The sequence below is a fragment of the Zerene cesonia genome, chromosome 10 (assembly GCF_012273895.1).
Source record: "Zerene cesonia ecotype Mississippi chromosome 10, Zerene_cesonia_1.1, whole genome shotgun sequence".
In the NCBI taxonomy this organism is placed as follows: domain Eukaryota; kingdom Metazoa; phylum Arthropoda; class Insecta; order Lepidoptera; family Pieridae; genus Zerene; species Zerene cesonia.
Window position 1 is genome coordinate 193,272 of NC_052111.1, and position 18,810 is coordinate 212,081.

An 18,810-nucleotide genomic window follows, 5' to 3' on the forward strand; every position below is an offset into this window, starting at 1 on the left:
GATCGATTATAGTAGGTACTTAGTATGCGTAGTCCTCTATGATTTTAAAAGTTGATAGAAGGACCGATCGACATGTAGAAATCAATAAACACAGATTAAATTCCTTAAGAATTTTTTTACGTCATCATCATATGCAATGAAGCTGGTGGGTCTGATGGTAAGCGCTACCACCGCCCATGAACATTTAGAGAGGCGTAAGATCGATTGCAGTCGCCTCTACAATTCACTATCCTTAATAACAAAAAAGAAATCTATAACGTTCAAAATCTGTGGTATATAACCTAAAACTGTCCTCTTACGTAACTGTGTTAGATTTCCCTCGAGTGCTGTAGGGCACTTTAAAAACACATTTTATCTCTTTACAAAATGGATGCTAGTTTTAAAGTAAATTTTTAAATTTTTCTTTCCGTCCTCGTATTTATCAAAGAGTCTTAAATCCTTTCAGCGGGTTGCTGTGAAATTTAAGACCCTGCCGAGTCATTTTAATGCACTTCATGACATACAAAGCTAAATGTTTCAGAAAGAATCTTTTAAAGTTCAAGCCTGCCTTGGAACTATTTTGTGCTGAATACTCTTTTTACGGTCGATGATAATGAAAAACATATACCTTACTATTTATAGAATGCATTTTTTTAATTATATATGTTTTTGATGTTTCAGTTTTTCAGGGAAATATTCGGACTAGACTTTATTGAATATGCACAAATCTGTCTGCCGATTTTCGGAATACACTTTTGTCTAGTTATGCGAAAAAGATAGCCACGAAACTGAAGAAAACTGAGACTTCAATTTGTATATAAGCTCTGATCTGTTTATGTACGTTGTCTATGTCACAAATATATAAAATCTTTTTTACACCAAATATTTAGAACGCAGCGCGATATTCATAAAGTTACTATATTAAAGTAAAAATGTATGTTACCAAGGATACTCGTATTCCCTTGAAACTTAATTTTCTTCCAATCGTAATAAATCATACAGAATCCAAGATAATATATCATTCTACAACCGCCAACTAAAAGCTACTTATCAAACTTTTATGCATAGTTTCCATTTGAAACACATAAAAAAATATTCTACTTTTCTTTGAGTTTAACGAGAAAGAAGAACCCTATTTATGAGTTACTTAATGTTAAACTATATCGCAGCATTCATTATATTGGAAATTCGAAGCTTAGGTATCCACCTCATCCATCCGAATGAAGTTAAAGATGTTTATTATTATTGTATTCAAAATCTTCAAGTCTAGATAAACCTGTAATGGTGGAGCGTCATGTTGAAATTACACGAGAAAAACTTTAAGTTGTATGTTACTATATGTAGTATAAATACATATCTGTAATATATTATTTGTAAATTATATAAATAATTTGAACATTGTCGTAATTTTAGGGTTAAACCCCCTCAAAACCAAAGGTTAAGATATTAAATGTGTGCTAAACGGTAGCATGTCTATACTACTAGGTAGCAACTCCCAAAATTTCTTGCAGAAGCTCTTTTCTAGGATATTTCATTTAGTCGTTTATTGAACCCCTGAAACAAAAGTCTGACAACGCCCGTGAATTTGAAACATTACATAGATTGTTCCACTTGTTCCATTAGTTATTGAATACTAAATATTAATACTTGTATATTCATAAAAACTGAAACATCGCAGTAAGATTGCAGTGAGAAGGATAACATAGAATGGAGCTAAATTCAAATGACATTATAAAGACATCTGGTGGTTTCGCCCGCCCTCCAAATAATATAATTACACTGGCAAATGAGCGATATTACGACACAAAGTTACAGAAAATTTCCGTCTTTTATAAATGATATTGCGCTTTAATTTCCTGCATCGAAAATAATCTTTATAAATTAGACGCTTTAAGCCCCATAGCGTGAATACCAAGTGATTTGCATTGTTTAATAATGTTGATTTAACTGAAAGTAATTTGATATATTTAAAGTCTCTACTCCTTTTTTTATATGTATAAAACGGCTACTTCATTATTTTTGCATTTAAATAAGTATTTTACATGAGCAGACTTTATGTTTGCCCATTGCGTTAAATTTTAAACATCGTATTAACGTAATAAATTCATAACCAGAACGGCACGTGCTATTAATTAGTCTCTTCATGAATAATCCAATATACAATTCATAATAAAAGTCTATGTTTTGATGAATAAAATTTTTATAATGTAAAACATGTATATGAATAGTTTAATTATTATGTATATAATTATTATTTAGTGCTAAAGTTATCAGTTATGATAAAATAAGTAAGTTGTTTTATTTAGAAATTAAACGTGGACACGGGGAGACGCTCGCTGTAAAGTGTTCGAAACGTCGGGTTAATAATGAATAAATCGCGTTTAAAATCCGTTAAAAAGTTTTTAATTTCTAAATGTATAATACTCGCGTAAAACCAAACACAAGAAAATACTAAGTTGTTTTATATTGATTTATATCCATTCATCCAAAACTTGACACCTCTTTAATGATTTCTGTTCATCATGTGAAGTTTCGTGGAGAGTGGGTAAAGGCGATCACGTGGAAGTGGATTATACAAATTACAAAACATTAATAGGATACTCAACCAATCAGACATTATGGAAATACGGCAAATTTGTATGTATGCAAGATACCAGCTAACGCTCTACACGATAGATACTCCGGTGGCACCTAGCCAGCCATTATACTGCTGTATTTAAAACAGGAGCATGTAATTTGTGGTGCCATTTGGGGTTAGTGTGATGTATGCAACTGTAGCTAGGTCACTTGCGTTTTGTGGTCCTGTAATTTTATAGTTAGATTCGTCTCTATTAAGTGTCTTATATTTCCCATTATTTATGGATCACACAACACCTGTTGTAAGATATAGTGACTGTATTCTAGGGTGTGCAGATGTTTTTTGATAAATATAAATTTTCCGATAATTTGTGGAGTAGTTAAAACATGGTTTTAATGAGTTTTCTGTTATCCTACTTTTATTTCATTACTACCTGCATACCCAGGCTCCACCCGGGTAGATTTTTTTCCATCCGTTCAGTAGTTTCAACGTGATTGACGGACAAACATACAAACAAACACTATTTGTTGGTTGCCTGGAAGAGATCACTCTTTAGTGATAAGGCCGCCCGCTGTGCTGGTTTAGTTTTAAGATATTTATTTTAAGGATGCGTTGTGTATGCCAGCACAATAAAGTGTAAATAAATAAATAAAATATTTCACATTTACAATACAAGTTTACATTGGTAAAATTTCACTCATACCAAGTTCTGTATTTTAATAAACTAATTAAATTCTACATGGAATTATTGATACCCTAACAGCCCAGGGAACGAAATCCTCAGTTCGACCTGATTCAAACACAACATTTTATTGCGTCGACCTACTTGGGATGATTACATATTGAAAGGGTACCCTTACTCCATTGATGTCCAGATAATACAAAAATACGAGACAAACATCCTACCAGTAATTACAATTTAAATAATAGTCAAAAGTTCGTAAATAAGCCTAAGGGATATTTGGATATTTGAATGAGTCGAATTCAGCTAAACTATTTTCTTTATAATATTAAGCAAAAGATTAAAATTGTTTTGAACTTGGAGGTGTTTTAATAAACCCAAAGTGGAGTCGAGTTCTTAACTTTTGTGGTGGTTGATTCAAAATTAAATATGTCAGCACGAATAATAATAATAATATATAATAATACGAAACTTATTCAATACGGTAAAAAAAAACTATGCTATTCCCTACTAATTTCTAAAAATTTCACGCCAAATCTACTAGCTTGGTTTGGATGAAATTTGGCAAAAACACAGTTTGTGATTCGAGAATAGACATATGATATTTTTCATCCCGGAAATTCCATGCTGAAGGAAATTATGCGGGGGACAACCCCGGGACTGTTAACCTTTCAACCAAGTTGGCGAAGCCAGTCGTATCATAAAGCAATTTATCTGCATATAGAGCAGAAACAAATACTAATCACAAATTCTTAAAACATATAAAATTTATGTTTGTAATTCGTGTATCAGAGGATGGTATCTAACTCAACAATGAACGACGTAGAATCGGCACATTCACGCAAAAAGGTTTTCTGATGAATCTCGCAATAAAAATAAAAATGTTGTCGTATAATTAGTTCAATTACGTTCTGTACACGCTAAAATAAATTTCGACGGCAGCATAAGGGGGTATTCACATGCATTATATCCACGAATCAAAAGTTATTGAAACTGATTGAATTTATCTAGCATATTATTGAATGCTATTATTTACAAGATATTTTATATTCATCTCTGGTATATTTACAGCAACGTTTAAAAAAAAAATTCTAGTTCTAGAAGTACATATACGAGTATTTACGTACAATAGATAAATTAAGTGATTTTCTGTGTTATTTATTTCAAATTGAACATTCGTTCATTCATACTTTATTTAGACAACCCGTTATCGTTGATACAATTATTCTACATTTCTACAATTATTTTGATTATTATATAAAATTCTAAACGTTATTAAAGTTGTGCAAATTAATACGATCGATTCAAAAATATTGAAAACTCTCCTAATATACAAGTATGCTTCATACAAATCATATTCAGTCTTAACTGCTTCCTATTCCCATACATATGTATATAGCAAGGCATTATGAACGCGTCACAAAGCGCGCAGCTACCTGCGCGGACGCAGGTTGCAAAAAGTCACCGCGTCGCTCCCACGCCGAACGCGGTCGCCGACCCCGTCTGCACTAATGTTCAATTGACGAATATTGACGATGTGATAACGACGTCCTCCGAACAAATCGCTAACTAGTTTTTTATTGGCTAGTGCTTTTGAAGGGTACAGTTGGATTAGTGAAGTTGTGATTGGGTTTTTTTTGGCAGATTATGAGAAATGTGAAGGTAATTTGGTGGATTGGGATGTTAGGAAGATGTATTTAAAGTTTCAATAATAAATATAGCTTTATTCAATTATTTAAGGTATATTATAAAAGAAAGATATTATATTGTTATGTTACCTTTGAGTATGTTTTGTGTATTGCTCGTACTAAGTTCATCTGTATAACTATACAGGTCAAATGAGATCACTAGATGTGATAGAACATAATTTTTAAAATCGGTTAAGTATTTAGTTTTCGATTAATACGAACAAATCCAATCTTCTTAAGAGATTATATAAGAAACATTGATTTAATTATATTACGGTATACTGTTTCGTAATAAATAAAGCAATTGAATAAGTATGAAAAATTGAGAACATATAGATTTCAAATATCATCATAGTTTACGCTATCAAAAACTAATCTTCGAAAAACAATACGCTAAAGGTGTCTTACCGTACTTCACTTTGGAAAAACGCAGCTTTTTTACTTCACGTATGTTGCAAATCAAGTAATTAAATGTCCATTGAATATTCAATTTTGTAATTAACAAAGGATATTAGCATGCAAATTGAATTGTCAGCTCAGGAGGCCGCTTTGAAGGACTATTAAGCTGTTATCAAAGAATCTTTAATTGCTTTATTATACCTACATCTATACATTTAGAAATTCAAACCTTTTTAACGGATTTTTAACGCGATTTCAAAGTTCTCATTCTCAGAATCGAATACAAGAAAATACTTCATCTCTAAGTTATGGATAACTCTGTAGAATATAATTCTTAAAGGAACCGTTATAAAGAAAGGAAAAACTAATCGTTTCAAAGCAAACTAGTTTAAAAGCTGGTTTAAAACAAATCAAATAAATTTATACGTTTTTCTCCATACAAATTTCGATCCCTATTTTTTTAATGTAGTTTTGAAAGTTTTGTTTCTGAAGCCCATATCTAAATTATGCCCATTTTGAAGTCGATAATATTATGTTACCATTATGTTATATCTCGTGTTTCGTCTGAACGCGTTTTCCCAAATTTCGCGTTATTAACTGACTGTGAATTTAACTGTAATATATATAAATCCAAAAGCGTAACGTTACAACAAACATGTTCAGAGTTTTCTATTTTTAGTTATATTCACAAGAACTTTCACATTAAAATGTCACGCATGATTGTACAGTAGAACATGATTTAAATTTTCGCTGACAATTAAGCCCTTTCATCGAATGACCCTTGATTTACATGTAAATGTGAATAATTTACAATCGGGACTGTTAGCTACAACACTTTTTTATATTTATGTATCAGGTCAGCTTAGTTGTGTTTATTATACCTAACCTTTTTAAGTAAATATAAATAAAGAACATTAACAGATTAAGCATAGATTGAATTTGACATAATATAAAATTTATATATGAACGTCGTTATCCCAAACTTACTTTTTTTAGAAATGAAGACCGCTGAATATTAGTAAAGCTTATTTTTTTTTTTTTTTGTTTTGTAAACTCAAACTTATACATAATTGTCTTTTAATTAGTCATTCTATAAAAGCGTTTTTGAATCATTAAAATATGCTATAATATTTATCTATTTCATATATAGCCTAAAGCCTTCCTCAATAAATGGGCTATCTAAAACAGAAAGAATTTTTCATTAGTTCTGAGATTTGTGCTGTCAGACAAACAAACAAACTCTTCAGGTTTATAATATTAGTATAGATAAATAATTCTATATTCATTTAATGGTACTTCATTAATAAAGGCACTTAATTCAATGTAATTAATCTATGTAGTTAATTCTTATCCGATTGACGCGTGAAGCCAACAACAGATAAATTTTATACAACTTTTGCTATTTGATGAGTTCTTAGAATTCGATATTTTTCTTATCATTCGCAATCTATCTGCATAATAAGCGCTCATCTGTCATAAGTCCACTTTGAGTAAATTTCGTGTAATCGGTTCTCCTTCTCATCATTTCTAAATTTTTACTTATATAATATATAATAATAGCGAATATCATATTTTATGCCAATATAATATAGCCCCAAAAGCCACAAAAAAGCGATACATAAGGATGAGTATTAATGTAATATGATCGCAACAAAGTTTTCCAGCTAAATCGCTGCGGTCATTGTGACATGTCCGAGAGCTATTTCTTCGAAAAGGATTTTTTAACACCAACACTAAAAGGGAAATTAACAATCTATAAAAATTTCTTCGAAGTTTACCTAAATAATTTTACAAAATTATCCATTTATTCAAATTAATGTGTGTTACAAGCAGCCCCATAAAATATGCCTAAAACGCCTCACGATTTTAACTAAAGAAGCTATTAGCTTATGAATAAAGTTGAAGGAATGGGAATTTAAATGTATTTTATAAACCCATAAATCACAGTCCATTATGAGGCATTGCATAAAAGGTCGACACGAATCTTGCCACGCGCAAACCTTTGAATAATTATCTCTGGAAATATGCAAATGGTTTGTATTAATGGATAAAATGGTATTTTTATAAGGTCTTTTTATAAAATGAAATAAAGAATTCGTTAATGAGATTGCATTGTAAGAGTAATTATGTATTTAAATTGGTTTGTTTTGTTATAAATATTGAACCTGAAATTATTTCTGTCAATAATGTTAAAATAAATGGAAATAATAAATGTAAGACGGTATTCTAATATGCAATAAAATAAATAAGCATATGACTCGTTTCACTACATTTTGTAAATTTTTCTAACAGGATACACTTTGGAGAGTGTGCTGTGGAATTCCACAGCTTGAATCCGCCATCCCCATTCTTCTATCGGTCGTCGAGGCGCACAGACTCTAGGCACCGCTATTTGGTGGATGTTCTAAGTACCCGGATTAAGCGGTTCGATTCCACATTCTTTATTCGAACCGCAAGGGATTGGAACAAGCTTCCTGAGTCTATGTTCCCCGACGAGTACAATCTGAATGTCATCAAGAGAAGAGCGAACAGGTACCTTCTATGCAAGCGCGCTCCATTTTAGACCACATCTGGCGACCATCCACCACCATCAGGCGAGATCGTGGTCAAGCGCTTCCCTATCATGAATAAAAAAAGGAGAAAAACAGCACATTATTATACTATTTCATTTATGTCATCAGGTTCAATGATATCATACTATCTAAAACATATCGCTTAAAGAAGATCGTCTGTCATCCCCAAAGCAACATAAAACACATTGAGGAAATTAAGCCAGTAGACACACACACACACACATGTGCCCAATTGTTTGCGAGCCCAATTATGGCGACATCAGCCGCGGTCACCCCTTACGAAATAACACAAAAAACGGCAGACCAAGAAAATTGCAGCTTGAGACAATTATTTGTTTTTATACCACATTGTTATGCATTCTCCAACAGGCAGGTTTTGAATTAGGGTTTGTTTGTAATGGGTATAAGTATGATGCATCCTTTAATGTGATTTCGTGCGTTGTAAAAACAATAATTACATTTTCTTAAATATCAATAAATTCTCGTTTACATGCTTTAATTTACCCTTGTTACAATACCTACAGGTGCTAAAGTAGATTTCAAAAGAGTTAGTCTTTTTGAGTCGCGACAAAAAGACATTATTTTTTTCAAGAGTAAAATATTGTCACGGATCAATCAAGATTAAATATCAATTTAGTGCACAGCTGTGTAAAATTATTTTATTTTTATGCATTGAGAAACTCAATATAGAGGCAATGCTTAGCGTCGCGAGTCAAACTCGCATTCGACCGATGTAATTATGTTTCCGATTGGTAAAACAAACATTACATGCACTGAAGACTATTACATGTTTTAGGATAATAAGTAATTTGATAATTAAGTTTTTCTGTTGCACAATTACTTCACCTTTATTAGAAAACTAATCGCCACAGGTAATACAAAATTCTTAGTTACCTGCTTCTACACAGATTATTAAAAAAAAACAACGAACAACGACTTACAGCCCTTTTCTCCATATAATGTTTCGACTTTCGAGCATCCTTTAATTCCTTTTTGTAACTAGCTTAACATTCGTTAAAAAGTCGTGTTTTAAAAAGAATTCTTTTCAGGATAAAACCGGAATCACCTCGGTTGGATCGGTGCTTAATCTGACCGAGATTGCTATTTAATTAACCTAAATCTCAACTGAGAAAACCGAAAGCTCCTCACTCAAATTGCGCTTAATACCGCCGAATGTTTTCTACGAAACGTTGCTATCGTGGCATAACACCTCGTTATCGATTTTAGGCCACACGTTGTAGGATGTAACGATAGAGATTTCAAAGGTGTAGGTATCGTAAGGGGTTTCACTAACCGTTTTTTTAGTGTAATGACATTTCTTTACTCTCTTTCCAAGTGACTCTGGAACTGTATCTAAAAGTGACGTAGGTTGTGGTAAAGTATTTGATAAATTGCCGTAACCATACATTCACATAACTTTTAAGATACAGCATACAAAAAATAGTGTAAATCCCGACAACTTGCCCTTCTTTTGAATTGTTTAAAAAACTTTCACGAGAGAATCTTCTAGATTCTGTCCATGAGAGAGGAAATGCTTTTTCTTCTTCCCCTCCTAAATGCCAAATGTCATGTAGAAATCAACACAATGTCATAGATAACCAAATCTGTTTTTACTATATTTCGAATAGAAAATTCGCAGTTTAAAAATCACGGTTTCTAAGAAAATATTATTCTTTTAATTTTATAGAATAACAAATAACGTAAACACAAATTTAAATGAGAACCGGATCTAATTCTATTTAAGACTTCAAAGTACGTACAAACTTTTAAAGCTTATCTTGTTAAAAATCTTTTTAGAGTTTCTCTCAATTTTGTAAGAGTAAAGAAATTAGTAAACAAGTCTTTACGACAATTTAAAACAAAATTGTCTTATAATTAAAGAAATAGGCTAAGCTGAAATCTGACACTACAATAAAGTTGATATAATTGCCTCAAGGATATCTTTGAAATTTCTACGAGAATAACTTCCAGCAACAAGCGAGGAAGCCCTAGGAATTAAACCTCTTATTGCTCTTCAAATAAAAATGTCAAATGTCAAATAAATGTTGCTTTCATTCTTTATTATGATGAAGTATTCGAGTGTCGAGCTGAATGCTGGTAATGGTTGAGGATGAGGGTATGTAATAAAAATATTTATAACTATTCTTTGGTCATAACTTTTGAACTAAAAAATCCATATGTACTAAACGATACTGCTACAGACCAAAGAGGATTCAGAGTTGAAACGCTATTTTTTTCATAACCTTGAGAAACGTAATTTTGCGATACATTTCAGGTGTGATAAAATTAAAAATTACATAAACAAGCGATCGCATTAAACCAAACAAAGAATCGCGTAGTAAATAGAACAATAACGTTAACCGTTAATTTTTGTAAATATTTATCTGTATAAGTGAAAATTTAATGTAATGAAATAATATAATGATTTAAAATTGTATAGCATAATCTTAAGCGTAATATTATGTTCTTTTTCGCTATTAAGTCGAATTATCATTATTCACATAGCGTTAAATATCGATAAAAGCAGGATCCATACAAGCATTTGTCATTAAAACGTGCAGTGCTGAAATAGCTCTGCATCAAATGAATCAACGAGATTGCCGTGGCAGAGGAGTCACGTATCGATGCTATTAGTACGTTTAACAGCGAACGTGTTGAATGCAATTATAGGCCATCGTGACGTCTGCAGTAATGTTAGCGAGTGAACCTTTTTCAGTTGGAAAATGAAGTGCCGATTGGTTCGATTTTCCGTAACATTTGTGTTCAAATAGATTTGCTGTTTGATGACAAACTGATTTAAATGTTTTACGTATTTTATAAGGCATACAATTACTTTTATATAATACAGAAATGGGCTTCATTATGATAAGTTCCAATAGTAAACTTATTTGATCTTGAAAACTATAGCACATTGACTTGTTGTATTATTAGCCGAATGCTACACTGAAAAATTTATAAAATGAAAATACTGCTGTGAAGTAAAAGAATCAATATAAACAAAACAATTGTCGATTCATATGTTTTCGTCATTAAGATTAGATAGAAGATATTCATGTCAAACCGCTTCACCCATATTGATGGATATAATCATTGAGATAGAACACTTTGAATGTGAACGAACTTACTTATCCTTGAAAATCTGATACAAACGTTCAAAATGTTTCACCCACGAGGACCTATCGTTCGGTAATGAATTGGGTTACACCGAACACATCGAACTTTTATTTCTACCCATATCATGGAAAATGTCAGTGGTTCAGTTAATTTCCCAACGGAGATAAATGAAATAATATTTCTCATGTCTTACATTTGTTTTGTGTTTCCTGTGCCTTAACAGTCGATTAAAAATGTGTATCTTTTTATTGAAAATAGCTGAAGAAAGATGTCTTTTATTATTCACTCTATTGTACTATATATACAATATAATATTATTGGTAAAAACAACAACAAACAATCTAAAACATTACAAATGTCTAGTGTAATTACAACTGTACATGATTAATTTAAATACGTCCATTCATTATTCATTAACTTTCTGAAATAATAATTATCCGATACGTTTTAACTAAAATGATTCGTACCTACAAACATATCCACGTCAAAATACTGCTAGAAAATTCAATTGTAGAGTGAATAATATATAAAGTCAGAGCGCAACATTTGCGACGTGAATTAATTTTTGCATCAAAACTAAATTTTCAACCGCTTTATTTCGTCCTATTTTTTTACTAAAGTTTTTATCGCTTATATTTTAATGAATATGTATAAATAGCTTAGTTAAAAAGCTATTTGGTATTGTTAAATATTCACTATTAAATAATAATAGTACATAATTCAATACTAGGCGAACAATTGTAGCTAAAAGTAACAATAATTTGTGTTTCCTGTTCTTATTTAGATTTATAGTGTCAGAATGGATTTATTATTAAGTTTACAAATGTTTTTATTGAAATATGTAACAGCACCAAATATCCCGCATAGAAACGTTATGACATTCTTTATTTATATTAAAAATACGTGTTTTGTTGCCTTACTTCTAACATCAAGTCTTTTATTTGATACTTTGAATATAAGACTTGAAGATTCAAGCTATGGCGCCAACACAAACGCAAAACAATAGCTTTCAGTAAGATGATCGCAAACTTCGAGTTTAGAAGCCATTTGCCTGTTAAGAAGCTTAATGATAAATTTAAAACGAGTGAATACTTGGCAAATACTTAGTAACATCCTTACTTGTGGCTTTATGAAACTAGGCTAAATTTGCTAAGATTTAAGTTTTAAGTCCTTTGATAACTCGTGTAATTTAAGTATAAATTTTACATTTAAACACTTTACCGTGTAAATATATTGCAATATGCAGTGTAATGCCAAGAGAGCTTGTTTGTTTTTCATTCTTTCACGACGCGTCGCATCGAGCGATTTTATGATATGATTTTTGTATGTGGAAAAAGAAAGGAGACAAAAGTTACTTTTGGGTTAGGTTAGGTTAGGTTAGGCCCCTTTCCCGGGCGAGACATCTAAATTTACTATACAACTAAATAAAAAAAAAAATGAAAAATAAAAAATTACATTATTATTATATTAAAAACCAAGGGCGGCTGTATTTAAAACGTTAACCCATAAACCAAAAATTAAATTTACCATACCACGAAGAGAGCTTATAGGGGCTTGTTCAAACATGCAAACTAAATAGCCGAAGTGAGCCGGTTCGAAAATAAGCCGTTCAGTAATTGTGTCTGATCAGGTGCACGGGCACGCGCATGTTAATATTGACACGTCGCCTTCCGGTCAGCGGCAAATATTTTGATGTACTTTTCGAACTTTTAAAATTCGAACACGGCCACGGCGTTCTGGAACGCTTTTAATTTTTTTGTGTTCTGTTGTTTTCCTTTTTTAATTTTCTTATTTTGTTCTATGGCCTAATATAGAAACTATTTATGTGATTTTTGTTTGTCACTTGTGATTCGTTTATAAGGAAATCCATCTTGATGAGAGCATTTTAATTCTATACAAGGTGCAATTAATTAATTAGTATAAGTCTAATTGGCTACTTAACTTTCATGTAACGAAGTCACACATAAGACCATGTACGTGAAGGAGATAGAAATGTAGTTTCCAATAAAAACTTTTTCAAGACTTTCTTATTGCCATAGTGGTGCGTAAGGCAATACAATCTCGTAAAAGCCATAACAATTCGTTCAAATGCATTAAAGGTTCTCTAATCGAGTGTACATGTGAAGTAAAATTATGGTCAAATGGACGCATAGAGAGCTCGTGGATTTCCGCGACAATAACCCTTATCGATGTAGTTATTGGAACCTGGACTCGATCTAAGTACAGTTAAAGACGAAAGTGCATTTCTTATTTGTTATTTATTTATTGTTTTATGTTGGATCTTTGGAAACGTAAAGTAACATTGTTTTGTTTTGTTTATGTTTGTGAATTGATGCTCTAATTAGATAAAGCTCTGAATGTTTAAGTATTTGGTTTATAAATATATAATCTTGTACGTGATATGGCGAGAGTGGAGACTATTATTTATTTCTTATAGCATAATAATAAACCAAAACTCAATTCACTTATAGTAATATAAAGTAATGGTATAACTGAAAAAGGGATGTTTTAATCAGGTCTATTTACAATTTAAAAATAACATATCTACTGAATTATCATTAAGGAGATGGTTTTACACATTTATGCCCATTTTCCGATATACTTCTAAATTCTCTTTCTAATTATTGAGACCCGAATTTTGTCATATTCCCGTCTAGACAGACTTTTTTTCATCCATTGTAGTTTTCTTCGGTATCAGTATACACTAAAACCTTGAATTAAATCAAACTGGAGTTAGTCGTGTTTTATATGGTAGCTTTAGATAGTTTGGACAATGGCTGTGTGTTAAAAGTTTGTGTATTATAGATTATTTAGTATTAAACTTGAACATTTTTTATCTGGTTTACTATTGTTTACTATAATTTGAACTGTTAAAATATCAATACACCCGTTTGTCCATCTGTTCCACTTTCTCGTTATTTAATAGTAAACTAACGTTATTTCGTATTAATTTCATCTTATACAATTATCGTCCGCTCCTTTTTAAATATAGAGCGGTTTTTGAAATATTACCAAGCGATCCAAATAATTTGTTAGTAAAAGTCATTAATTCAGGTTTTTTGCCACTAGACTACTACAAGTGCAGTGAACGTAAAAATCGATTGTCATTTACATTCACAGTGTATTGCTTACGTTAAAAATTTCCGACACTCACTAATTACCTCGTAATTCGTTGCTGCGATACAGCAGGATACAGACACGGTAAGCGCGATTTACGGGGGAATGAATCTGTACGCGACTGCCCCTGCAGCTTGGAAACTTGGGGAACGGTCGCATGAAATTCACTGATCATTTGGGTAACGAGGTTATTAGTTTGGAAATAGATGTGTGTATTTTTGATTCAAAAGCCATGTCTGAGGTCTGAAAGTAATTAAATTTGTAAGAACATAACATATGCTATATGTCTCATTCGAAATTCTCAAGACAATATTTATATTTGTGTGTTGAATTTACATCTTATTATGTAAAAGCTTAGTCTGTCTGTCTGTTCATCCATCGACACCAGGCTGTATCTTATGATGGGTGGTGGGTATCGCGAGTCCGACTCGTACTTCACAGATTTTATAAAGCTCCACTGTTCTCTCCGAACAGTAACGTGGGTAAAATATAATTATTCAATGCAATATACGCTAGGCGGTAAACTTAACATCGATGTATCGCTTTGTGACGGCATAAAATAGACAGAACATAAAAAATATCCTCTACAACTATTTCCCAGGCATCATAAGTATACTTACTCTTATCTGGATTTATATCGAAGTCATAAGATGGAAGTGTAAGGAACAGAACGCCACCATTCCAGTAATAGCATCTAGAATAAACTAGCTTACTGTCTTATTTCCTTAAAAAGGAATAAATAGTTTTTCTACTGTTAATTTATTGAAATTCTTTCCGAGCTCCTGTTTTTAAATGGAATTACGTTCATCCGTTCAAAGACATCACGTTCTGTTTAATGTTTTATCATTAGGGCACCAAGTTTTGTTTAATTGTAAAGAAAACTTTTAAATTTTGGCTGTTAATACATCATTCACTTATTAATTGTTAAACAGTAACCGATTCCCACAAACATCAGAGGATTCTCTATTCGTATCGTATGTTTTTATTCTAAATAAGAGGCTATCTTTAAAAAGTCCATATATGTATACACTATATGTGCGATTAATATTTTTTTTAATCATTCAAATGAAGCGTTCAAATGTGAGATAATCAATCGTAATGAGATAGTTAATATGAAAGCAAATAATGTAAAACAATCATTTATAGTAAAATAATTGACAAAGACTTATATAACATTATACCATAAAGGCCTTTTAAATGTTATAAAAATACATTCCGTTTAACGAAATCAAAAAGAACGTTTGTTTTATTTAGTCAAGAGCAATTTTCTCGCGAACTCAACTGTATTTTTTATAAAAGTTCAGGTAAAACTTTTTTTCAATTTTGTTAATCTATATGAGAAGATTTTAAAACCTAAGTTTCATCAAAGACCGTGGCCTTCGTTTCAAATTATAGCATATAGTGTTTACAGACTAACAAATACAAATATGTAATAGATTGATACAGAAAAAGCAAGGAAGCTTCTTATAAACTTTTCTCGTGCCATGCCTATTCAATATGCAGGAATCTCCCGATTAATTTTTGTCCTTGCCTATATAAATATGAAGATATGTCCGAACTATATATGAGTATATGAAAAAAGATATAATCTGCTAGTCTAGACTACGCAAATTGTATATAATTTTTATTTATTTATACCAGTATATTCACTTTATTATATAACTAGACACTCGTCCCTTCTTCGCCCAGATATCAAGATTCCTGTTTTATCACAAGGGAGCATTTAATCAGGATAAACAGTATCCTGTCACCCAAGTCAGCTCAAACCCTGTCTGTATACCAAATTTCATTAAAATACGTACAATAGTTTCAGCGTGATTGACGGACAAACATCCAAACAAACAAACTTACATATTTATAATATTAGTGAGACATAATTTTATATAACCATAAACAAAGGTTTACGGAACATAACTTGCATTATTAACATTATATTATAAATGCATCAGTTTGTTCATCGTCAAAGGGAAACAATGAATTTCTAAGTGGGGATTACAGCTTATGCTAATATCGAGAATGGGTTCCCACTGAAATATGAGGAAAAGTGCACTTTTGTGGGAAATATATAAATTGCATTCTTGCTTGTGAGTAATATATTAGCGCTTTCATACTTTTAGATTCACGTCACATTTGTATGAATGTATGTTTTTGAACACAATCGAAGTCACGAATTAATAATTTTCAACTAACTTTATAATAAAAGTGTTGTAACTGGACTAGGTACATGTTTTTTGGTTTTCCATATAACACTAGAATTTTCGACTGGTTTTACCGATTTTAATGACGTTTTTTTAAATATTTGAAGGCTGGTGCTGATGATGTGTGATCTCATTTAAATTTGGTCTAACTCTGATAATATGATAATCGGGTAATATTTGAAGGCAGTTTGGTTTTTCTTAATAATTATTATTATTTTTAAGAGCATTCTTCGATTCAGTAGTTTAAAAGGTATAATATATAGACTATAACATGAAGTCATTTTTCTAATATTAGTCTCATTCAAAAAACTTGGTTTATTTAAGTTTCATTTACTTTAAGCATTTATATTTTATATCCTATATTTTATGTTCAATCTAATTACAAAGAAAAACTATTTTTCTCACAGTTTTATAAGTTTTATACTGAACAATAGCTTACAAACTTCAGTTTCTTCAGACAATGCAGTTTTAATGCTCTTGGAAAAGTTATGTAATGGAAAATAATTGAAATTGAATGCTCAATATTATGGCTCTTGTGATACACAAGAGGAATGGACAATATTTTGAATTTATAGCATATTTATGACATAAGTAAAATGTAAATATTTATTTACTATATGTATGGGTATCCGAGAGGTCCTGATTAGGTATATTGTTTCATAGACAGTCATAGGTCTATGAAACAATATACCTAATCAGGACATAGGTCAGACAATTTTTTAGTATACATATCAATGTATCACAATTATTAAAAGAGGTTGGGAATAGTTGAAGACTTATGTGCGCGGGTCGCCGCTTTTCTCATAATATTTATATGCGTCTCTCACAATAATCGCATTACATTGCGCATTCGCTTGCTTAGTAGAAGTAGTTCTGGTTATGTGTTGCCAGCAATGTATAATTTCATGTTGATTAAATCTGATTGTAATTGTGTCGTTGTGACAAGATGCAGGTGAACGCATGCACGTTTTTGAGTGAGCGGCGCGGTTGTCCCCTCCTCAAGGCCCTCCTAACCTCTCAGATAAATGATATTTATCTATCTTTATATGTATTAAAATCCTAGCGTCTATGTAAATATCGATGGCCTATACTGATTGTGCTGTGGTTACATAGGACTAGACGTCCTAGATTTGATTACATATACATACGATCTTGTGATAAGATTATAACAAAACCCAACATGTATATTCCTTTTATAGTAATTGATTTGTAGTTGCCATATAAATTATTTTTCTTTATAAAATACTAGCTGTGCCCCGCGGTTTCACCCGCGTAAGTCCGTATCCCGTAAGAATATCGGAATAAAAAGTTGCCTATATGTTATTCCAGTTATCCAGCTGTCTACGTACCAAATTTCATTGCAATTGGTTCAGTAGTTTTTACGTGAAAGAGTAACAAACATCCATACATCCATACATCCATACATCCATACTTACAAACTTTCGCATTTATAATATTAATAGGATAGTTGCGGATACAATTTCACGGCAACGGTCATACTTTATTTGATATATTTGAACTATTACTTTGGTTATTTGCTTTTTTCTAATCAATCAAAATATTTATTTAAATTGTCAATCGTTTATGAGAGACAAAGTTGCAAGTTATTTCGAAAGTCTCTATAAAAATCGAGCATCTGTCTATAGTTCTATGATGATTTATAAATAATAATTAAATTCTCAAAACCAACTCTCATAGGAGGCCTGTGTTCCTGCAGTGGGAACAAATATGGCTGACCATTATGATTATGATGGCTTCAAGTTTATCACATAACAAACAGAATAATTATATACTGGCTCGCGGTAAAAATCCGTCAGTGAAACAAATACTAAATACATGCTTCCCTCAAAGAAATATCTCATATCCTCGAGTATATACAAAAAACAGTGATCACCAAAATTAATCAGAACGTCAGATATTAATCATCCAGCCATTATACTCTTTCGCAAACAAGACGAGGGTATTAATATACACCCATGTTATTTAATGCTATTATTAACCTTTGCTCAATGAGAAGTTGCCACATCCGCAGTGCCTGTATTCGCGATAATGTCCGCAATTTATCATGATTAATCGATTAATTTTCATATACAGGAGATTATATGAACATGGCAGTTGTTTAGTGTAGGTCCTAATTGATTGTAGTTGGTCGGACGTCGGAACTGCACTTTGTAGCTTGATACCTTGCATTAATTGTTTTTACTTTATAGCTATGTGTATTTTGATTGAAATCACTGATACTTCATTCACTGCAATTTTTTAGTATTCAGGTTTTTCCAGGTTCGCTAGATACCAATTTACGAACGTTTTAACGAATTGTAATTTTGTTGGGAGGCGTATTACAAAATGTAAAACTTAAGAAAACGTAATGATATCTCTTAAGTTTGGATTTTTTTTCAATTCAATAAATAGAGTAATAACATGAAAGTTTTTGAAAGTGATTTTAATACAAATTCAGCTAAAGTCCCGAAGTTTAACCACC